The 25,151-nt window shown below is 38.4% G+C and overlaps 1 protein-coding gene across 1 annotated transcript in view; it reads right to left on the bottom strand.

The window, feature by feature from the left end:
• ZFPM2 (zinc finger protein, FOG family member 2) overlaps positions 1-25,151 on the bottom strand; it is a 384,049-nt gene that overhangs the window by 271,485 nt on the left and 87,413 nt on the right. The gene's annotated exons all lie outside the window — the stretch shown is intronic.

The raw sequence follows: 25,151 nt of genomic DNA, 5'->3' as shown, positions 1-25,151 counted from the left end.
GAATCAGTTATACATATATATATGTTCCCATATCTCTTCCCTCTTGCGTCTCCCTCCCTCCCACCCTCCCTATCCCACCCCTCTAGGTGGTCAAAACCACCAAGCTGATCTCCCTGTGCTATGCACCTGCTTCCCACTAGCTATCTATTTTACGTTTGGTAGTGTATATATGTCCATGCCACTCTCTCACTTTGTCACAGCTTACCCTTCCCCCTCCCCATATCCTCAAGTCCATTCTCTAGTAGGTCTGTGTCTTTATTGCTGTCTTACCCCTAGGTTCTTCATGACCTTTTTTTTTCCCCTTAGATTCCATATATATGTGTTAGCATACAGTATTTGTTTTTCTCTTTCTGACTTACTTCACTCTGTATGACAGACTCTAGGTTCATCCACCTCACTACAAATATCTCAATTTCGTTTCTTTTTATGGCTGAGTAATATTCCATTGTATATATGTGCCACATCTTCTTTAACCATTCTTCCGATGATGGACAGTTAAGTTGCTTCCATGTCCTGGTTATTGTAAATAGAGCTGCAATGAACATTTTGGTACATGACTCTTTTTGAATTATGGTTTTCTCAGGGTATATGCCCGGTAGTGGGATTGCTGGGTCATATGGTAGTTCTATTTGCAGTTTTTAAAGGAAACTCCATACTATTCTTCATAGTGGCTGCACCAATTTACATTCCCACCAACAGTGCAAGAGTGTTCCCTTTTCTCCACACCCTCTCCAGCATTTATTGTTTCTAGATTTTTTGATGATGGCCATTTTGACCAGTGTGAGATGGTAACTCATTGTAGTTTTGATTTGCATTTCTCTAATGATTAATGATGTTGAGCATTCTTTCATGTGTTTGTTGGCAATCTGTATATCTTCTTTGGAGAAATGTCTATTTAGGTCTTCTGCCCATTTTTGGACTCGGTTGTTTGTTTTTTTGATATTGAGCTGCATGAGCTGCTTGTAAATTTTGAAGAATAATCCTTTGTCAGTTGCTTCATTTGCAAATATTTTCTCCCATTCTGAGAGTTGTCTTTTGGTCTTGTTTATGGTTTCCTTTGCTGTGCAAAAGCTTTTAAGTTTCATTAGGTCCCATTTGTTTATTTTTGTTTTTATTTCCATTTCTCTAGGAGGTGGGTCAAAAAATATCTTGCTGTGATTTATGTCATAGAGTGTTCTGCCTATGTTTTCCCCTAAGAGTTTGATAGTGTCTGGTCTTACATTTAGGTCTTTAACCCATTTTGAGTTTATTTTTGTGTATGGTGTTAGGGAGTGTTTTTTTATTTTTATTTTTTATTTTTTTATTAGTTTCTGCTTTATAACAAAGTGAATCAGTCATATGTATACATCTGTTCCCAAATCCCTTCCCTCATGCATCTCCCTCCCTCCCACCCTCCCCATCCCACCCCTCCAGGCAGTCACAAAGCACCGAGCTGATCTCCCTGTGCTCTGCGGCTGCTTCCCACTATCTATCTACCTTACGTTTGGTAGTGTATATATGTCCATGCCTCTCTTTCGCTTTGTCACAGCTTACCCTTCCCCCTCCCCATATCCTCAAGTCCATTCTCAAGTAAGTCTGTGTCTTTATAGGGAGTGTTTTAATTTCATACTTTTACATGTACCTGTCCGGTTTTCCCAGCATCACTTATTGAAGAGGCTGTCTTGTCTCCACTGTATATTCTTGCCTCCTTTATCAAAGATAAGGTGACCATATGTGTGTGGGTTTATCTCTGGGCTTTCTATCCTGTTCCATTGATCTATATTTCTGTTTTTGTGCCAGTACCAAACTCTCTTGATTACTGTAGCTTTGTAGTATAGCTGAAGTCAGGGAGCCTGATTCCTCCAGCTCCATTTTTCGTTCTCAAGATTGCTTTGGCTATTCAGGGTCTTTTGTGTTTCCATACAAATTGTGAAATTTTTTGTTCTAGTTCTGTGAAATATGCCAGTGGTAGTTTGATAGGGATTGCATTGAATCTGTAGATTGCTTTGGGTAGTAGAGTCATTTTCACAATGTTGATTCTTCCAATCCAAGAACATGGTATATCTCTCCATCTATTTGTATCATCTTTAATTTCTTTCATCAGTGTCTTATAATTTTCTGCATACAGGTCTTTTGTCTCCTTAGGTAGGTTTATTCCTAGATATTTTATTCTTTTTGTTGCAATGGTAAATGGAAGTGTTTTCTTGATGTCACTTGCAGATTTTTCATCATTAGTGTATAGGAATGTCAGAGATTTCTGTGCATTAATTTTGTATCCTGCTACTTTACCAAATTCATTGATTAGCTCTAATAGTTTTCTGGTAGCATCTTTAGGATTCTCTATGTATAGTATCATGTCATCTGCAAACAGTGACAGCTTTACTTCTTCTTTTCCCATTTGGATTCCTTTTATTTCTTTTTCTTCTCTGATTGCTGTGGCTAAAACTTCCAAAACTATGTTGAACAATAGTGGTGAGAGTGGGCAACCTTGTCTATCAATTCAATGACTTAAATGCAGTTTGTGTAATATCTATATAATTTCTTAAAGTCACTAATTACATACTGTGTGATTGGCTCATTACCCTCCCATCCCCCTTGAATGTATTCCTCTGAGCTGGGAGTTTCACTGAAATGTTCTCATTATTCACAGTAGTTTTTTCTTGAAAGTACCTGGAGCTGTATTTTTTTGTTTTTGTTTTTTGATTAAGTCCAGTTGTATGTATTTCTGTTTTCCAGAAATTTCTCACAGTTCCTGGGTTTACTGACAGCCCTCTCTCCTGTTTTCCAGACCACTGTTTATGTGTGTGTATATCTGCTTCTGACATCTTATGGGATTTGAGATGGCAGGGGTTGTGGACACATATATCTCAGTCTACCATCTTGAATCCTGATCCTGTTAGCAACATCACATTTTTTATACATTGTAAATTGTTCATGATCATTTTCACACATAATTTCCTAACTAGTCAAGTTGGCATTTAAAGTCTTCAGCAATATTTTGCATATTTCCATTACCAACTTATCTCACTGCTTTATGGCTCCAGTCACCCCCTTATATTTCCTGCCATCTGAAATTGTCCATAAATCTTTTCTCAAATTGTTATCTAAACTTAGGCACTCTCTGCATATAATGAAGTACCTCCTTATCAATTACCCTTACTTGAAAGTCCAGCTGAAAAACCACCTATTCCAAAATAGCTTTCCCATATACTTCCCACCCATAAATAATCTCTGTCCACTCCCAGTACCTCACTGGAACATTTTGTTTCTCTATGACAATGTTTATCTCAATAAACCATCTGCTACTATGCATGTCTCTATCTTCCTAACTATATTAATGCTGCTAGAGGAAAGGGACTATGTCACATAAATACACATATACTTGTGTGTGTGTGTGTGTGTGTGTGTGTGTGTGTATCTCCACAATGTATAATTAGGTTGAATTAAGTTATATATTTTTCTCTTAAATAATGTTACAAAGCTTATCATTGTATTCTAAAACAAAAAGCTGATTCTGTTCTATTTTTCAATGTTGTGCCTTCAAATCCCACTGATATTAATACGTAATTGACCTGTGTGATTAAGCATGTGCATAGTACTGGAGAAGCTGATACCCAATTATGATACTAAATGCTCTTGTAATCCCTTTTTTAAAATTTATTTTATTGAAGTATAGTTGATTTACAAGTTGTGTTAATTTCTGCTGCAGCAAAATGATTCAATTGTACATATATACATTCTTCTTGTGATTCCTTTATACACTGCATTATCATATCAGTTTAAATGCCGTCTCTGTTTAGACACATTTTGCTACGTTTCTTACTTGTATCTTGCTATTAAAAAAGGAATTGGCCTTTATTTTGTTTTGAAGTGTTTGTCTTAAACTATGTCCTGTAAATCTGTACGAATTTAACACTTAAATGGATTTATATTTTTGATCCTTTTTCATTAATTTTTTTTTTTTTTTTGCTGTACGCGGGCCTCTCACTGCTGTGGCCTCTCCCGTTGCGGAGCACAGGCTCCGGACACACAGGCCCCGCGGCCATGGCTCGCGGGCCCAGCCGCTCCGCGGCATGTGGGATCCTCCGGGATCGGGGCACGAACCCGTGTCCCCTGCATCAGCAGGCGGACTCTCAACCACTGCGCCACCAGGGAGGCCCCTTTTTTCATTAATTTAATAGTTATTTTCTTTATTTTATTTCCCTTTGGAATACTCTCTTCTTTATTAACAGGTGATTTGTGTTCCTAAGAACAAAGCTTATCAAAGAATTCATGTTATAATTTTTAAAATAAATTCATTGTTTTTAAATTGTTTTCATTGTAAAGGAGAGTTAGAAACTAGAAAATTTGGGACCAGCACAGTTATTTTTTCTGCAGGAATTCCAGTAACAAAGGTATTTTATAGCTATACATATCTAATAGTTATTGCAACATAACAGGTTAATCAAAATGCACAAAATCACATCTAAACATTCCTGAGCAAATCCTGAAGAACACATAAAAGGAAACCAAAATCTAGGCCATCAATAGTAAGGTCAACACATTTAAGATCATCAATGAGAATTCAAATCAATGAGCTCAAACCGTGTCATCACATGCCCCTGTGCTGGGTGTGAGAAAACGTGTTCTTTTATTACCTATGTGAGTTCCAAATCCAGTTTCTTTATAACTCAAAACTAGGTCCATAATGCCAATGAACTCCCTAATTTATTAACCATGTTATCTCCAGCCTGTGTTATGAACTCAGACTGGAGGCAAACAAGTATAGAAGAGTGCCAATTCAAAAGTACCTTAAACTTGTTAAGAATCTTTGGTCTTCTGCCCATTTTTGGATTGAGTTTTTTTTTTTTTTGATATTGAGCTGCATGAGCTGTCTGTATATTTTGGAGGTTAATCCTTTGTCAGTTGCTTCATTTGCAAATATTTTCTCCAATTCTGAGGGTTGTCTTTTCATCTTGTTTATGGTTTCCTTTGCTGTGCAAAAGCTTGTAAGTTTAATTAGGTTCCATTTGTTTATTTTGATTCTTATTACTCTAGGAGGTGGGTCAAAAAAGATCTTGCTGTGATTTATGTCAAAAAGTGCTCTTCCTATGTTTTCCTCTAAGAGTTTTATTGTGTCTGGTCTTACACTTAGGTCTTTAATCCATTTTGAGTTTATTTTTGTGTATGGTGTTAGGGAGTGTTCTAATTTCATTCTTTTACATGTAGCTGTCCAGTTTTCCCAGCACCACTGAATGAAGAGGCTGTCTTTGCTCCATCATATAACAACCCAATCTAAAAACAGGTGGAAGACCTAAATAGACATTTCTCCAAAGAAGACAGACAGATGGCCAACGAACACAGGAAAAAATGCTCAACATCACTAATTATTAGAGAAATGCAAATCAAAGCTACAATGAGATATCTCACACCGGTCAGAATGGCCATCATCACAAAATCTACAAACAATAAATGCTGGAGAGGTTGTGGAGAAAAGGGAACCCTCTTGCATTGTTGGTGGGAATGTAAATTGATGCAGCCACTATGGAGAACACTATGGAGGTTCCTTAAAAATATAAAAATAGAACTACCATGTGACCCAGCAATCCCACTACTGGACATATACCCTGAGAAAACCATAATTCAAAAAGACACATGTACCCCAATTTTCATTGCAGCACTATTTACAATAGCCAGGACATGGAAACAACCTAAATGTACATCAACAGAGCAATGAATAAAGAAGATGTGGTATATATATATACAATGGAATATTACTCAGCCATAAAAAGGAACGAAATTGGGTCATTTGTAGAGATGTGGTTGGACCTAGAGACTGTCATACACAGTAAAGTAAGTCAGAAAGAGAAAAGCAAATATCATATATTAATGCATATATGTTGAATCTGTAAAAATTGGTATAGATGATCTTATTTACAAAGCATAAATAGAGACACAGACGTAGAGAACAAACCTATGGACACCAAGGGGGGAAGGGGGAGTGGGATGAACTAGGAGATTGGGATTGACAAATATACACTACTATGTATAAAATAGATAACTAATGAGAATCTACAGTATAGCACAGGGAACTCTACTCAGTGCTCTGTGGTGACCTAAATGGGAAGGAAATCCAAAAATGAGGGGATATATGTATATGTATAGCTGACTCCCTTTGCTGTACAGTAGAAACTAACACAACATTGTAAAGCAACTATACCGCAATAAAAATTTTTAAAAAAAGAAGAATCTTTAGGAGGAGGGAGGGATGCTCTAAGATTTGCTCACTTTCTCCTTTATTTTCCAGGTATTAAAGTATTTTATATACATTACCTTACTTCTCACAACAAAAATGTGACAAAATCCATGCATACATACTTTTTGTACTCATCACACCAATTATACATCATAGCATAATATCTTAAGTACTTGGGTCTTGGAAATGGATTTGAATCTCAGACTAGCTATTTATTAGCTATGCAACATTGGACAGGGCACTGAACCTTGTTGGGCCTCAATTTCTTCATCAATAAAATGGAGATGATAATCATACTTACCCCATGAAGTTGTTGAGAGGATTAAATAATTTATTTATATTTGCATTGTAGAATGGCGTGTGGTACACAGTAAGCACTTAATAAATATTAACTATATTTATTATTCTTGTCCCCAAATCCTAAAGCAAAGTTGCCATTAACCAACAAATATCCAAACACTTTGCTGTCCTTTCACTATATTTCCTCACGTCTGCATAATTGTCATCAGGTATATCACAAAGTAATTTATAACTTTCTTTAAAAGTGTGCTCTATTTCAATCTCAAAAATCCCAGCATTGCCCATGTTCCAAAATGTAGAAATCAAAAGTGGTTTAAGGAATACTACATCATCTTACTAGTCTAGCACATATTTTTTAAATGTGCACAGTGTTCAACTAGGCTTTTCCTTCATAACAATTACATTTAAAAGAACTTGTTGCCACTGAAAACACCTCCTTTCAGGCCAACTCCGCCTATTTTCCTTCTCTGCTTACAGCACTTATGTGGTTGTAACAACACAAAGGAATCTGCATGATTTCAGCGCATGACTCATTTCCAGCAAATCAACACACACATTCACAATTTTTCATGCATGAGAGACATGTAAAACTATAAAAATGTTTGGACATTTGAGAAGACTACATCAACAGAGAGCAAATGTTTTATCAAATCTACAAGTGAAATTAAACTTTAATTTAAATAAATAAATTCTACCATGAAAGGGGATTTACTATCCATCTGAGCTAAAAAGATGAAGTATAATTGTATCTATGTTAATAGATCCAGTAAGCACAAGGAAACCGCAGTAGAGGCTCTTGTAAGAACATGCTGATGATTCACAGGTGTGTAGGCATGGTTTGTAAACACAGATGGAAAGGGTGACAAATAGATAAATATATCAGTTACAATTGTGGTCTGCCCCTCTTCAAAGACGGCACTTATTTTTCCAAATTCTTGGATAGTTACAAAAGAGGTGTCTATGAGATGACAAAGGTGTTATCAATATTCAGAGTGCCTTTGACTGAATTAACTGAGATAAAATCAACTTGTTCCCAAAATTTTCAGGGAAAAATATTTCATCAATTATTTTGTTAGTATCCGTGTTATGGTAATATAGTAAATATTGGCTAATTCTAAAAGAGGACAAACAGTTATCAAGGTTATAAAGAATGATTGGTTTTTTTTATATTATCAACTTGTCAAGGAGAATCACTTTTCATAGTAACAAAGTGCATGTTGATTATATTTAACACAAATGAGTCAGGACCCCTCTTGCCAAAGAATTCATTCACTGAAACTAATGGTCTCAACCAAAACATTTTGTTACTTAAGACTCAACAATTATTATCTTTGACAATGGTGATCTAGTTAAACCTTACTATGATTTAGTGCAAATATCAAAACATGCTTAAATCCATGATGTGATTCTATTCCATATTCTTTGTTCTCAAGTAAATTACTGAAGTGTAGTGAGCGGCCCTACAAAACTTGTTTTATTTATTTAACTTTATTTTTAATTTTATTGAAGTATAGTTGACTTACGACAGTATATTAGTTTCAGGTACACAACAGTAGTGATTCAAAGTTTTTATAGATTATGCACCATACAAAGTTATTATAATTTTATTGACTTTATTCCCTGTGCTGTACGTTACATCTCTGTGACTTATTTATTTTATAACTGGTAGTTTGTACCTCTTAAGCCCTTTCACCTATTTTGCCATCCACCCACCACTCCTCCTTCTGGCAACACTAGTTTGTTCTCTGTATCTGTGAATCTGTTTCCGTTTTGTTATATTTGTTAATTTGCTTTGTATTTTAGATTCCACATATAAGTGAAAACATAGTATCTGTCTTTCTCTGTCTGACATATTTCACTAAGCTTAATGCCTTCCAGGTTCAGCCATGTTGTTGCAAATGATAAGATTGCACTCTTTTTTTTTATAGCTGAGTGATATACTATTGTGTATATGTGTATTTATACACACAACATCTTCTCTATCCAGTCATCTGTTGATGGACACTTTAAAAATCAAAAGGAACAAAAGTCAACAAATAACTGAACATTATGCAAGCAATGAGTTGAAGATCTTTTTTTGCATCATTCTGGACGGAGAACAAAGCAGTGGTTAGGGCAAGAGCTCTAGAGCAGAAAGTGTGTGTGTGTGCAGTCCTACATTACCATTTCTAACTGTGGGACCTCAGTTTCTTTGCCTGGAAATTGGGGGTAGTTGTGCCTATTCGCTGGAATGTGGTGAAGATTACAGATAATACTCTGGAACAATGCTGGATACATAGCTTTCTATAAATGTTTACTATTTTTTTTTTTTTCTTTTTGCGGTATGCGGGCCTCTCACTGTTGTGGCCTCTCCCGTTGCGGAGCACAGGCTCCGGATGCGCAGGCCCAGCGGCCATGGCTCACGGGCCCAGCCGCTCCGCGGCATATGGGATCCTCCCAGACCGGGGCACGAACCCGTATCCCCTGCATCGGCAGGCGGACTCCTAACCACTGCGCCACCAGGGAGGCCCAGTGTTTACTATTATATCTATCAATTCTATAACAACTGCATTAGACATACAGGGTAGCAAACATTATTGTCAAAGGAGAGAAAAGAGAAACAATTAGTCAAATAGCACTATTCTATGTGCTATAAAATATTTGTTTTATCATTATAAATATTCAAATACACAGCCATCAGATAGGTGTTTTCCTTAAATGCTGCTCAATCTCAACTAATAACAGACCAATCTTCTCAAAGATTAAAAACACAATTTTTTAAAACTCTCATTGTTTAGTGCTGTCGAAAAGTATATCCAGATAAGAGCATCATTTTCAAATATCAATTGTCTCCAAACATATTTATCTTACACCATTGCTTATATTCCCACTAATTAAGCACTTTTAAAGAGGAGACAAGCTAATACATGGGTTCCCATCCCTTCCATCTCTTCCTATAATTTCTATGTGGTTTAAGAAAAACTGAATCCCTCCTGTCTCAGGAGGGGTACCACATGGGACATGACTAAGACTATTCCTTCTCTCCTCCATAATGCTTCTTGACTGGCTCAAGAAGTTGACATGCAATTCAAGCCAGAGCGATCAAAATCAATGTCAAGTCTTTTGTAAAAAATGCCTAGACATAAGAGCTCCTTAGCTCTGGGCTGTGTAGTGTGTGTGTAAAGACATTTTTGCTACCATGAAGGAAACTAACCTAAGAATGCAGCTGAAACCCTAAACAGGGCAGAGCCAGGAGATTAGCAAAGAACCAGAGGCTGCACCCTAAAGGCATCATGATTCTTTGGCATTTTCAGTTATGTAAACCAGTCCTTTCTCTACATTATTCATAAGACTTTGTTAATTGTTACAAATATTTTTTAACATCTTTATTGGAGTATAATTGCTTTACAATGTAGTGTTAGTTTCTGCTGTATAACAAAGTGAATCAGCTATATGTATACATATGTCCCCATATCCCTCCCTCTTGCGTCTCCCTCCCACCCTCCCTATCCCACCCCTCTAGGTGGACACAAAGCACCGAGCTGATCTTCCTGTGCTATGCAGCTGCTTCCCACTAGCTAGTTATTTTACATTTGGTAGTGTATATATGTCAGTGCTACTCTCTCACTTCGTCCCAGCTTACCCATCCCCCCTCCATGTCCTCAAGTCCATTCTCTACATCTGCGTCATCAGAACCTTTTTTTTTTTTTTAAGATTCCATATATATGTGTTAGTATATGGTATTTGTTTTTCTCTTTCTGACTTACTTCACACTGTATGATAGACTCTAGGTCCATTCACCTCACTACAAATAACTCAATTTCGTTTCTTTTTATGGCCGAGTAATATTCCATTGTATACATGTGCCACATCTTCTTTATCCATTCATCTGTCGGTGGACACTTAAGTTGCTTCCATGTCCTGGCTATTGTAAATAGAGCTGCAGTGAACATTGTGGTGCATGATTCTTTTTGAATTATGGTTTTCTCTGGGTATATGCTCAGTAGTGGGATTACTGGGTCGTATGGTAGTTCTATTTTCAGTTTTTTAAGGAACCTCCATACTGTTCTCCATAGTGGCTGTATCAATTTACATTCCCACCAACAGTGCAAGAGAGTTCCCTTTTCTCCACACCCTCTCCAGCATTTATTTACAAACATTTTCTAAATGGTATAAGAATAAAAGAGGAGGGGCTGAGGATTTTAGTGTAGGAATATAAAACAAAACAAACCAAAAGATTAGCTAAAAAAATTAGATATGATTTTGAGTCAACGATTGTTTCCTAGGGCTTTTGATCTTACTCCTTGCTACTCACAGGATAGTTGTGAAGATCAAGTGGAAAATTACATGCAAAGTATAAACACCGTGCCTGACGCATAGTACACAATGCTTGAACTTCATCTTTACACCTATCAAAGCCTCCTGAAGAGAAGATGGACAGTGCTATCAGAGTTAAGCATTTCTAATACCACAATCAAGATTTACATGAGAAAAAAAACTGAATGTATATCAAAACTTTTTACCTTAACAACATATCTTCCTATTTAAAAGTAATCAAGGGACTTCCCTGGTGGCGCAGTGGTTAAGAATACGCCTGCCAATGCAGGGGACATGGGTTCGAGCCCTGGTCCGGGAAGATCCCACATGTCGTGGAGCAGCTAAGCCCATGCGCCACAACTACTGAGCCTGTGTTCTAGAGCCCATGAGCCACAATTACTGAGCCCATGTGCCACAACTGCTGGAGCACGTGTGCCTAGAGCCCGTGCTCCGCAACAAGACAAGCCAGTGCAATGAGAAGCCTGTGCACTGCAACAAAGAGTATCCCCCGCTCGCTGCAACTAGAGAAAGCCCACGTGCAGCAACAAAGACCCAACGCAGCCAAATAAATAAATAAATAAAATTTAAAAAGTAAATAAAAATAAAAGTAATCAATAGTTAAGTATATTTGGCACTAACAGTTCAACAGTTTTAAATAGAGATATTGTTTAGTGCACATTCTCTCCTGTCTCAGCACTTACCTTCTGGGGCTCTCAAGTTTACTGAGTTACTAAAGATGCTAATGTTACCCCTGGTCCTTCAAACAACCATTCACATAATATATAACTTTAATAAACTTAGGTATCTTTAACAGAGGGTGAGATGAAGGATTCCTTTAATGTATTTATTCCTATCAATATTGACTAAGAGCCTACTATGTGCAGGCCCTCTATTAAGCTCTGGGGATACAACCAGAAACCAACAAACAAGAAGTAAGTCCTAGTCTGTGTCATATTAAGCTTTGAGTCTACTGAGAAAGACAAGCAATAATCAAATGTCACACATGAATTGCAACTGTGACAAGTGCTGGAAAGAAGAGTACATGGTAGGATGAGAACTCTAAAGATGGAGACCCTTAGGGAGGTCAGGAGAACTTGCCTGGGGAGGCAATAGTTGAGGTGAGGCTCAGAAAAGGGGGAACAGAAGAGTGTACTTCAAGCACAGGGGACAACATGTGTGTGGCAAGGAAATGAGATGCAGTGTTCACAGTGAGACTTCCCACAACGACCAGTAGAGCTGAACAAGAGACTGGCGATGGTGAGGAATTTATGTTGTTCACAGTCACAGTACACTCTAGGCATCTGCTTAGTGATGCCAGATACATGTAGGCTACATATGTAAATCGGAAACTGTAATTGATCAGCGTACAATCTCTGTCAGAAAGTCAATGGTGTCTCTAAGACCTCAATGTTTATCTAAGTGCTATCTGCATCACAACTATCTGGCTTTCATCTATCTGTCTGTCTGTCTATCTATCTAGACCAATTCATTGCAAGTCTTTATGGGTATAATCAAGGAATCTACATTTTTCACTATTTCCCATGGTCACTCATGCACACCAAACATTGAGAGCTAAGGATTAAAGCATCATTACTGTCTGAAAGGAATTATCTATTCTACCCTTAGAAAACAGTTCAAATAAGTCAATCTACACCTTAATAACATGGACTATATTAGCTCTTTTAAAAATATACTAAATATTACAAACAAATTCAATGTCTTTTGTAAAGCATATATGAAATCTTTAATAAGTGAAAATCTTTTATAAATTTAAAAATACAGTTTCATAAATAATGATTCAAATACTCGAGGAAGGATACAGACATGAAGGAGAAAGGTAAATATAACCTCCATTTTTCATAAGAGTGCTAATAGCACAAAGTGTACAGGGATTCTGTCTGGAATAGATGTGCTTTTTGTAGAGTAATTTGGAGACTCAAACAATAGAGCAGCTCTCTAGTTTGCCTTATTCTACATTTCTACATCTAGGATACTAACTATTGGATGTGATAATGAACATGAGATCGGAGGAAAAGGGATTTTTTTTCCCCCATGAACTCCTTATATAGACCATAAAAAAAAGGCATTGCTTTGGATCAGATACCCATTATCAGTTTGGACAGAGAGTGTCTGAACCACTATTATCTGCAAATGATTCATGAGTGCAGGTATTTCGCTACCTGAGGATTTTAGTGAAACCATAAATATAAGAAAAGACAGAAGCTGGAATTCATAAAGGGCTTTGACAAATATCTAGTATAGAAAATTATGTCCCATCTGAAGAAAAATGTAATTCACCAATCTGACTCACCTGCTTCTGTCAATTACCAGTAGTGCCTCTTTCTTATTTACCAGCTATTTTGCATGTTAGTTTCTCCATTTCACAACAGAAAGCACAAAAGCTAATGAGCTTGCTGAAACTCTCTCATCGGGAAAGCAGACTTTCAATTAGGATAATAGTATCCTCATAGAGATTCATAAAGCCATGATTTAACGAGGGAAACTGAAGCTATTTCTATATGTTAAAAGTACAAAAAAGAAAAATATTATAACATGCACACACACACATATATATATATACTTTTGGCATACGATATGTAGGCTGATATAAAAGTCTCCCATTACTGTCTTCCCTGCTAAAATTCTTATGGTAAGAGCAACCTACTGCCATCTTAGAAAAAAAAAACATTCTCCTCTTTTGGCTTTACCACCTTACATCAAAGATATGGTTATTTGACCAATTAATTTACAGAAAACTAAACAATATACTTCTCTGACATTTATAAAGCTAATCATGCATATTAAATCATTCAAAATTTTAAAGGTGTATTTTTCTTTCTACAATTCTTTTTTAAAACACACCCACCCTTTGACATAAATAAAACTTCTGAACTTTTCATTTATCAAAAAGCACTTAAAAGCCAGAGTAAAGGAGAAATTTAATACATGATTGACTATTGATTTTATGTGGAAATAAACAATCAGTGATATAAAGTGCAAAACCTGATTTTTTAATCTTTACGACTATACCCACTATTCATAGAATGTTTTCCATGTGTCAAACATAGTACTTAAAGTTTTACAAAACAATACTGCATTCAATCTTAACAATCTGTCAGGTACTTAGTATTATTCCCATTTTGTAGAAGAGGAAATGAGACTGAAGGTCAACCAGGGTACAAGGGTTAAAGCTGAAATTTGAACCCATGACCATCTGATTTCAACACCCATGCTCTTCACATGTAAGATATGTAAATGGTATTATTTTCCAAAACAGCCCAATAATTTAGCCTAATATAGAACTCTCAATATCTTAAGCTCATTTCAAGAATATAATATTTATGGCTTTTTGTGCACAAAGTTCACTCTTGTGTGCCAATACAATTGGCTTGCTGGCTCTGGATTACTGATTTGATCTGCACAGTTCAGGTGATTTCTATAATGAAGAGTATGTAACAGCTGTATCTAATGGTTCAGGTAAAATTTTGTGACCTTAAAAGAAAGGCTTTTTCCTCTAAAGAAATTACTAGCTTATATTGGATTATTTGACCTTTCAGTACTAAACTCTTACCCACTGAAATAACTCACCCACTAAAATTCCAAAAAAGTTGGTATCAGATCAACAGAGTGAATAGTTCAGAAGGCATCTAAATCGAATACTACTGTGTCCACTGAACACAAACAGCATTCCCTAGAGTCAAAATAAAACAGAAGCTCATGACAATCACCACCATAAATTGGGTTGGCTCTGGCAATCACCTTCTAGGTAGAGAACTGAGAAATAATTGCCCATTTCTCTACCATAGAAACATATATATATATATATATACATATATATATATATATATATATATATATATATATATATATGTATATATATATATATATTTGGCATTTCTTCTTGATACCTGCTATAATACAAATGGGCCTGAAAGAGATAGTAACTTATACTTCATCATTTATTTACCTCTCAGTGTGGACAGGTTTATCAGAATCGTTCTTGGGAGAAAATTTGTTTGTAAATGAGAAAGTGAACGAAAGATTGGAAGCTCAGCATCTGGCAGAGTGCAGAGCTAGTGAAAGCAGAAGCTGCTGAACGGTGAGGCGCTGTCAATGGACAGGCGGAGAACATCAACAATAGATGCTCCCCCACCAGGCCGATTTGGCCATGACCCACCAGTTCTGAAGACCATTCTTGCTCTGGGAGCAGATTCAGCTTCAGTGGTTGGTCCAGGGACTGACTGAGCATTCCTGAGTGCTACAGGCAGGCTTGCACAAAGGAGCTCTGCACTGCCTGCATCCCTGTCTCAAACACCAGGCAACTACCAGTGAGACTTACCACAGACACCTAAGCACTCTGAAACCAGTACACAAATTCCTAAGATAAGGGTAAAATTTTTTAGGCAGTGGACATATTTTGAGACCTTATAAGTCTTCCATCTTTGGAGACCTGCTTGTGGAGTATAAAGGGTTAGACATTGTTGAGGCATCAGAGGGTCAATCCAGTCCCTTCGCACCCTCACCCCAGTGCCTGAGTCTGCAATCCCGTTCTTCCTAACTGGAAACCTGACTATTATACTGCCACTGGAAGGGGTGCTTTAGAGTATTGCTGACTTGAATAAGCCAATACATTCTCCTCAGAATTGTTCTGCAAACTCTCCACAAAAATGTCAGAAAAAAATTCTAAATAGACTTCCGGGTAAGATGGCGGAAGAGTAAGACGCGGAGATCACCTTCCTCCCCACAGATACACCAGAAATACAGCTACGCGTGGAATAACTCCTACAGAACACCTACTGAACGCTGGCAGAAGACCCCAGACCTCCCAAAAGGCAAGAAACTCCCCACATACCTGGGTAGGGCAAAGCGGACAGATTCCCGCACAGAGGAGCGGTGCCGAGCGGCACTCACCAGCACGAGAGGCTTGTCTGCTCCCCCGCCGGGGCGGGTGGCGCTGGAGCTGAGGCTCGGGCTTCGGTCAGAGCGCAGCGAGAGGACTGGGGCTGGCGGCGAGAACTCAGCCTGAAGGGGGCTAATGTGCCACAGCTAGCCGGGAGGGAGTCCGGGAAAACTCTGGAGCTGCCGAAGAGGCAGGAGACTTTTTCTTCCCTCTTGGTTTCCTGGTGCGCGAGGAGAGGGGATTAAGAGCGCCGCGTAAAGGAGCTCCAGAGACAGGCGCGAGTCGCGGCTGAAAGCGCGGAGCCCAGAGACGGGCGTGGGACGCTGGGGCTGCTGCTGCCGCCGCCAAGAAGCCTGTGTGCGAGCGCAGGTCACTGTCCACACCGCCCTTCCGGGAGCCTGTGCAGCCTGCCACTGCCGGGGTCCCGGGATCCAGGGGCGGCTTCCCTGAGAGAACGCACGGCGCGCCTCGGGCTGGTGCAACGTCACGCCGACCTCTGCCGCTGCAGGCTCGCCCCGCACTCCGTGCCCCTCCCTCCCGCCGGGCCTGAGTGAGCCAGAGCCCCCGAAGAGGCTGCTCCTTTAACCCTGTCCTGTCTGAGCGAAGAACAGACGCCCTCCGGCGACCTACATGCAGAGGCGGGGCCAAATCCAAAGCTGAGACCCAGGAGCTGTGAGAACAAAGAAGAGAAAGGGAAACCTCTCCCAGCAGCCTCAGAAGCAGCGGATTAAAGCTCCACAATCAACTTCATGTACCCTGCATCTGTGGAATACATGAATAGACAACAAATCATCCCAAATTGAGGAGCCAGGAGTCAGTGCTGTGCCTCTGCGGTGGGAGAGCCAACTTCAGGACACTGGTCCACAAGAGACCTCCCAGCTCCACATAATATCAAACGGCGAAAATCTTCCAGAGATCTCCATCTCAACACCAGCACCCAGCTTCACTCAACGACCAGCAAGCTACAGTGCTGGACACCCTATGCCAAACAACTAGCAAGACAGGAACACAACGCCACCCATTAGCAGAGAGGTGGCCTAAAATCATAAAAAGTCCACAGACACCCCAAAACACACCACTAGACGTGGACCTGCCCACCAGAAAGACAAGATCCAGCCTCATCCACCAGAACACAGGCACTAGTCCCCTCCACCAAGAAGCCTACACAACCCACTAAACCAACCTTAGCCACTGGGGACAGACACCAAAAACAACGGGAACTACGAACCTGCAGCCTGCACAAAGGAGACCCCAAACACAGTAACATAAGCAAAATGAGAAGACAGAAAAACACACAGCAGGAGAAGGAGCAAGATAAAAACCCACCAGACCTAACAAATGAAGAGGTAATAGGCAGTCTACCTGAAAAAGAATTCAGAATAATGATGGTAAAGATGATCCAAAATCTTGGAAATAGAATAGACAAAATGCAAGAAACAGTTAACAAGGACCTAGAAGAACTAAAGATGAATCAAGCATCGATTAAAAACACAATACATGAAATAAAAAATACTCTAGATGGGATCAATAGCAGAATAACTGAGGCAGAAGAACGGATAAGTGAGGTGGAAGATAAAATAGTGGAAATAACTGCTGCAGAGCAAAATAAAGAAAAAAGAATGAAAAGAACAGAGGACAGTCTCAGAGACCTCTGGGACAACATTAAACGCACCAACATTCGAATTATAGGGGTTCCAGAAGAAGAAGAGAAAAAGAAAGGGACTGAGAAAATATTTGAAGAGATTATAGTTGAAAACTTCCCTAATATGGGAAAGGAAATAGTTAATCAAGTCCAGGAGGCACAGAGAGTCCCATACAGAATAAATCCAAGGAGAAATACACCAAGACACATATTAATCAAACTGTCAAAAATTAAACACAAAGAAATCATATTAAAAGCAGCAAGGCAAAAACAACAAATAACACACAAGGGAATCCCCATCAGGATAACAGCTGATCTCTCAGCAGAAACTCTACAAGCCAGAAGGGAGTGGCAGGACATAATTAAAGTGATGAAGGAGAAAAACCTGCAACCAAGATTACTCTACCCAGCAAGGATCTCATTCAAATTTGATGGAGAAATTAAAACGTTTACAGACAAGCAAAAGCTGAGAGAATTCAGCACCACCAAACCAGCTTTACAACAAATGCTAAAGGAACTTCTCTAGGCAAGAAACACAACAGAAGGAAAAGAACTACAATAATGAACCCAAAACAATTAAGAAAATGGGAATAGGAACATACATATCAATAATTACCTTAAATGTAAATGGACTAAATGCTCCCACCAAAAGACACAGAGTGGCTGAATGGATACAAAAACAAGACCCATATATATGCTGTCTACAAGAGACCCACTTCAGACCTAGAGACACATACAGACTGAAAGTAAGGGGATGGAAAAAGATATTTCATGCAAATGGAAACCAAAAGAAAGCTGGAGTAGCAATTCTCGTATCAGACAAAATAGACTTTAAAATAAAGACTACTAGAAGAGACAAAGAAGGACACTACATAATGATCAAGGGATCGATCCAAGAAGAAGATATAACAATTGTAAATATTTATGCAACAAACATAGGAGCACCTCAATACATAAGGGAAATATTAACAGCCATAAAAGGAGAAATCGACAGTAACACAATCATAGTAGGGGACTTTAACACCCCACTTTCACCAATGGACAGGTCATCCAAAATGAAAATAAATAAGGAAACACAAGCTTTAAATGATACATTAAACAAGATGGACTTCATTGATATTTATAGGACATTCCATCCAAAAACAACAGAATACACATTTTTCTCAAGTGCTCATGGAACATTCTCCAGGATAGATCATATCTTGGGCCACAAATCAAGCCTTGGTAAATTTAAGAAAATTGAAATTGTATCAAGTATCTTTTCCGACCACAATGCTATGAGACTAGATATCAATTACAGGAAAAGAGCTGTAAAACATACAAACACATGGAGGCTAAACAATACACTACTTAATAACGAAGTGATCACTGAAGAAATCAAAGAGGAAATTAAAAAATACCTAGAAACAAATGACAACGGAGACACGACGACCCAAAACCTATGGGATGCAGCAAAAGCAGTTCTAAGAGGGAAGTTTATGGCAATACAATCCCACCTTAAGAAACAGGAAACATCTCGAATAAACAACCTAACCTTGCACCTAAAGCAATTAGAGAAAGAAGAACAAAAACATCCCAAAGTTAGCAGAAGGAAAGAAATCATAAAAATCAGATCAGAAATAAATGAAAAAGAAATGAAGGAAATGATAGCAAAGATCAATAAAACTAAAAGCTGGTTCTTTGAGAAGATAAACAAAATTGATAAGCCATTAGCCAGACTCATCAAGAAAAAAAGAGAGAAGACTCAAATCAATAGAATTAGAAATGAAAAAGGAGAAGTAACAACTGACACTGCAGAAATACAAAAGATCATGAGAGATTACTATAAGCAACTCTATGCCAATAAAATGGACAACCTGGAAGAAATGGACAAATTCTTAGAAATGCACAACCTGCCAAGACTGAATCAGGAAGAAATAGAAAATATGAACAGACCAATCACAAGCACTGAAATTGAAACTGTGATAAAAAATCTTCCAACAAACAAAAGCCCAGGACCAGATGGCTTCACAGGGGAATTCTATCAAGCATTTAGAGAAGAGCTAACACCTATCCTTCTGAAACTCTTCCAAAATATAGCAGAGGGAGGAACACTCCCAAACTCATTCTATGAGGCCACCATCACCTTGATACCAAAACCAGACAAGGATGTCACAAAGAAAGAAAACTACAGGCTAATATCACTGATGAACATAGATGCAAAAATCCTCAACAAAATACTAGCAAACAGAATCCAACAGCACATTAAAAGGATCATACACCATGATCAAGTGGGGTTTATTCCAGGAATGCAAGGATTCTTCAATATACGCAAATCAATCAACGTGATACACCATATTAACAAACTGAAGGAGAAAAACCATATGATCATCTCAATAGATGCAGAGAAAGCTTTTGACAAAATTCAACACCCATTTATGATAAAAACCCTGCAGAAAGTAGGCATAGAGGGAACTTTCCTCAACATAATAAAGGCCATATATGACAAACCCACAGCCAGCATCGTCCTCAATGGTGAAAAACTGAAACCATTTCCACTAAGATCAGGAACAAGACAAGGTTGCCCACTCTCACCACTCTTATTCAACATAGTTTTGGAAGTTTTAGCCACAGCAATCAGAGAAGAAAAGGAAATAAAAGGAATCCAAATGGGAAAAGAAGAAGTAAAGCTGTCACTGTTTGCAGATGACATGATACTATACATAGAGAATCCTAAAGATGCTACCAGAAAACTACTAGAGCTAATCAATGAATTTGGTAAAGTTGCAGGATACAAAATTAATGCACAGAAATCTCTGGCATTCCTATATACTAATGATGAAAAATCTGAAAGTGAAATCAAGGAAACACTCCCATTTACCATTGCAACAAAAAGAATAAAATATCTAGGAATAAACCTACCTAAGGAGACAAAAGATCTGTATGCAGAAAATTATAAGACACTGATGAAAGAAATTAAAGATGATACAAATAGATGGAGAGATGTACCATGTTCTTGGATTGGAAGAATCAACATTGTGAAAATGACTCTACTACCCAAAGCAATCTACAGATTCAATGCAATCCCTATCAAACTACCAATGGCATTTTTCACAGAAGTAGAACAAAAAATTTCACAATTTGTATGGAAACACAAAAGACCCTGAATAGCCAAAGCAATCTTGAGAACGAAAAATGGAGCTGGAGGAATCAGGCTCCCTGACTTCAGACTATACTACAAAGCTACAGTAATCAAGACAGTATGGTACTGGCACAAAAACAGAAATATAGATCAATGGAACAGGATAGAAAGCCCAGAGATAAACCCACGGACATATGGTCACCTTATCTTTGATAAAGGAGGCAGGAATGTACAGTGGAGAAAGGACAGTCTGTTCAATAAGTGGTGCTGGGAAAACTGGACAGGGACATGTAAAAGTATGAGATTAGATCACTCCCTAACACCATACACAAAAATAAGCTCAAAATGGATTAAAGACCTAAATGTAAGGCCAGACACTATCAAACTCTTAGAGGAAAACATAGGCAGAACACTCTATGACATAAATCACAGCAAGATCTTTTTTGACCCACCTCCTAGAGAAATGGAAATAAAGACAAAAATAAACACATGGGACCTAATGAAACTTCAAAGCTTTTGCACAGCAAAGGAAACCATAAACAAGACGAAAAGACAACCCTCAGAATGGGAGAAAATATTTGCAAATGAAGCAACTGACAAAGGATTAATCTCCAAAATTTATAAGCAGCTCATGCAGCTCAATAGCAAAAAAACAAACAACCCAATCCAAAAATGGGCAGAAGACCTAAATAGACATTTCTCCACAGAAGATATACAGACTGCCAACAAACACATGAAAGGATGCTCAACATCTTTACTCATTAGAGAAATGCAAATCAAAACTACAATGAGATATCATCTCACACCAGTCAGAATGGCCATCATCAAAAAATCTAGAAATAATAAATGCTGGAGAGGGTGTGGAAAAAAGGGAACACTCTTGCACTGCTGGTGGGAATGTGAATTGGTACAGCCACTATGGAGAACGGTATGGAGGTTCCTTAAAAAACTACAAATAGAACTACCATATGACCCAGCAATCCCACTACTGGGCATATACCCTGAGAAAACCATAATTCAAAAAGAGACATGTACCAAAATGTTCATAGCAGCCCTATTTACAATAGCCCGGAGATGGAAACAACCTAAGTGTCCATCATCGGATGAATGGGTAAAGAAGATGTGGCACATATATACAATGGAATATTACTCAGCCATAAAAAGAAATGAAATTGAGCTATTTGTAATGAGGTGGATGGACCTAGAGTCTGTCATACAGAGTGAAGTAAGTCAGAAAGAGAAAGACAAATACTGTATGCTGACACATATATATGGAATTTAAGAAAAAAATGTCATGAAGAACATAGGGGTAAGACAGGAATAAAGACACAGACCTACTAGAGCATGGACTTGAGGATATGGGGAGGGGGAAGGGTAAGCTGTGACAAAGTGAAAGAGCGGCATGGACATATATACACTACCAAACGTAAGGTAGATAGCTAGTGGGAAGCAGCCGCATAGCACAGGGAGATCAGCTCGGTTCTTTGTGACCGCCTGGAGGGGTGGGATAGGGAGGGTGGGAGGGAGACGCAAAAGGGAGGGGATATGGGAACATATGTATATGTATAACTGATTAAATTTGTAAAATTAAAAAAAAAAAAAAGAAATTCTAAATACCTGAATCATGTCATGGCACCTAGAGGCCTTTGCTGAGAATTGGGGATGGGGGGAGATCAGAAGCAGAGAGAGAATATACCTTTTGTATATTTTTAACCACAATCAGTTACTTTATTTCCTGACTGAAGAGTATTCGCCATCATTTCATTATAGAGAATCATCTACAAGATAAGATTCAAAAGTGAAGTGATAACTTGGAAGCTAAACAAAGACACAGTCCCTTGCTGGAGGTGCCCAAATAGCCCAACTAACCTGTCTGCAAGGAGTGTTCCCCAACAACAAAGATGTTTTTGTTTTTATTGGATTTTTTAAAGTAAATAGATGAAAGTCATTTTATACTTATACCCCACTTAGGGGGGGTGAGCTGACTTGGCTATTCAATGGTTTCCGAGGCCACTTGTTTAGACACAGAAGGCTGAAATCATAGCTTCTTCTGTGGCAAAGGAAAAAGAGGCATAAGATTGCATAAAGGGTAACAACAGCTCAGTATCAAGTGGTGGGGAAAGCTGTAGAAGTTGAACTAGTACTGGTTAATCTCAGTTATTGCTCTGTGACTAAATGGAGGCATTTCAGATCACTCTAATATATATATATATATATATATATATATATATATATATATATATATATATATATATATCCTGTGTCTGAATGACCACAGAATAAAAAAACATAGACTGGCCAGGGAACATATCTGCTAACTGTATGAATATGATACTGATCAAACATGCCTACTTTATTTTAAATATGTACTACATGAAAAGTAATCCTTGCACTTTACCTTCTGCATAAGAATTTGCTCCCCTCAAATTACCATTCATTTTATTATAGCAGTGGCAACTATCTCAATATAAAGAAAATGTTTCATACCTACTACTTCCCTGCCTTAATGACTCGTAGTTTAAAAAAAAATAAAAAGAGAGAAAAGAACAGAAAAAAAGGATAATGTAAAGTTCAGTCATCAAAAATGGCTTCATTAAGATCCTTAATGAAGCACATGGGAGCCATTTATTGACTCCTCAACTATTAAGATGGAACATTATTACTGCTTTAATAGTATTTCCATTTTCATTTAGGAAATAACCAATCAAGGGATCAATGTACCAAAGACTTTATTTTCTTTCCCTTGGGTCACTGCAAGTACATTTTTTTAAATGCAAAAAACGTAAGAGCGATTCCCCCTGGCACCATATCGCATGAACAATTTAAAGAAATAACAAGAAGGGTGGAAGGTCAACAGCTACCGATCTGAGCAGTTATAAAACAAATGCAAACTCTGGGAGTGGAGAGTCTCCCTTTCTGGGAGAAGGAAGGGATCCCTTCCTTGGCACAGAAGCTTCCCCTCCAAGGTATGCAAAATGCCTGCACCCTGACCTGCTGTCAACCTGGGAAACATTTCTATTTCTCAGACTCACTTGGAATGCAAACTACTGTTTTCCTGGTAGTTCTCACAGCTCTGCTTCCTTTGAGGTACAGATGTGTAGCCACAGAACCCAATCAGATAAAGCCTATTTACATATTTATAAAGTCTCCTGTAAAATCTCCTATCAATTGTTGCAGCTATATATAGGCCTTTCAAAGTATCTTGTGGGCCCAGCGCTCTACTGCACCGCTCCCTTCAGGAATCCTGATATATCGCATAATGTGATTTCAATGTAAATGGGGCCCATCACACAATCACACCACTTCACAAACTCTTTTCTGCTGGGGTAGCTTAAATCTAAACACACTCAAGCAGCTTGCTGCACTGGAGCAAGAGTTCTTCCACATTAAAAAATTTTTTTTCAAAATAAAAAAAATCCCAAACCCTAACACAACAATGCCAGGGAAAAAAAATCTGAACGTTTTCTGCAGAAAGATGGGCTGTCTCCAAATCCTTGTGCCCTATCAGACAAATTAAAGTAAATCAAGCATGAAATGAAGCCGAAGAGCCCCGAGATAAGGCTCCTTTAAGTCGTTTACAGATTAGGATAGAGAGAGGTGCATCTGGTCTCTGGCAGCGAAGGAGGCCAGTTTCTCAGCTCACAATAGCAGCCTGTGTATAGGATTACCTTACCTTGTCACTGACAAGGGAGGAGGCGCCTGCAAAATGTCTCTAACTAACTTCCTAATATCCCTGGGTAAGTTCTCTTATTAAAGTATTAACTGTTACAATGAGAGAAATACATTTTGATAAAACCAAACCAAAAAAAAAAAAAAAAAAAAAAAAAAACAACTCCCACAGACTGATTTATGAACTGGTCCGGAGCTGATAAACTGAGGGGGGGTGGGCGTCGACTACCAGCAGATGAGCCTCTTCTCTTATCAGTCAGGATTCTGCTGCTAGAGACAGAAGCTGATAAGTTTCCAACAGGAATCAGTGACGCGGCCAGGAAACCGTGCATTACTGGTTAGACTGGTGCTCTAGCAGCTGCCAAAAGGGCCTCTCGTGTTATCAGATGTGATGTTGCTGCTGTAAACAGTGAAGTATTCTCCTAGAGAAACTGGATGATCCCTCAAAATGCTATGCAATTAATTGTTAAACTATAATATGAAGTGGTGTAAGCACTTGGAAGCATCTGGAATTCTACAGCTTCTCGTTGAAGACCTTTTCGTTCCTTGGCACTCTGAACAGCCTGGAAACTCCCCCCTCTTTCCTTCCTTGACAAAGAACTTTTTCTTCTCCAATAAATTTTATTTATACCTTGTTTCAATCTAAGGAAATCCTTAATTTTCCACCACCACAGAGTCTGCAATCAACCCAACCTACTCATCAGTTTCAATTACTCTCAAGAATACATTCTAATTCAGTTTTATGATTAGACAGAGTGGTGGTGATGGGAGGGGGTGGGCAGGGTTACTGTTTTCTCCTCTCAATCAGAAGTCAACCAATTGAATCTGGAGCCAAACAAGACGTTCATGTTGTTGGCCAGACCATCTCAGTGCTCTGTGGTCAAACCAACTGAGAATGAAAGGGAGTACAGTTGTTTTAGGCAACGACGTATTTTACTCTCTACTCCAGTAGAAGCTATTTTATTGTGCCGAATGGTACATAACCTTTTATTGCACTTTACAGTTTACA

The sequence above is a fragment of the Mesoplodon densirostris genome, chromosome 13 (genome assembly GCF_025265405.1).
Source record: "Mesoplodon densirostris isolate mMesDen1 chromosome 13, mMesDen1 primary haplotype, whole genome shotgun sequence".
NCBI classification, from domain to species: Eukaryota; Metazoa; Chordata; class Mammalia; order Artiodactyla; family Ziphiidae; genus Mesoplodon; species Mesoplodon densirostris.
This window is presented reverse-complemented; position numbering and strand designations above follow the sequence as displayed.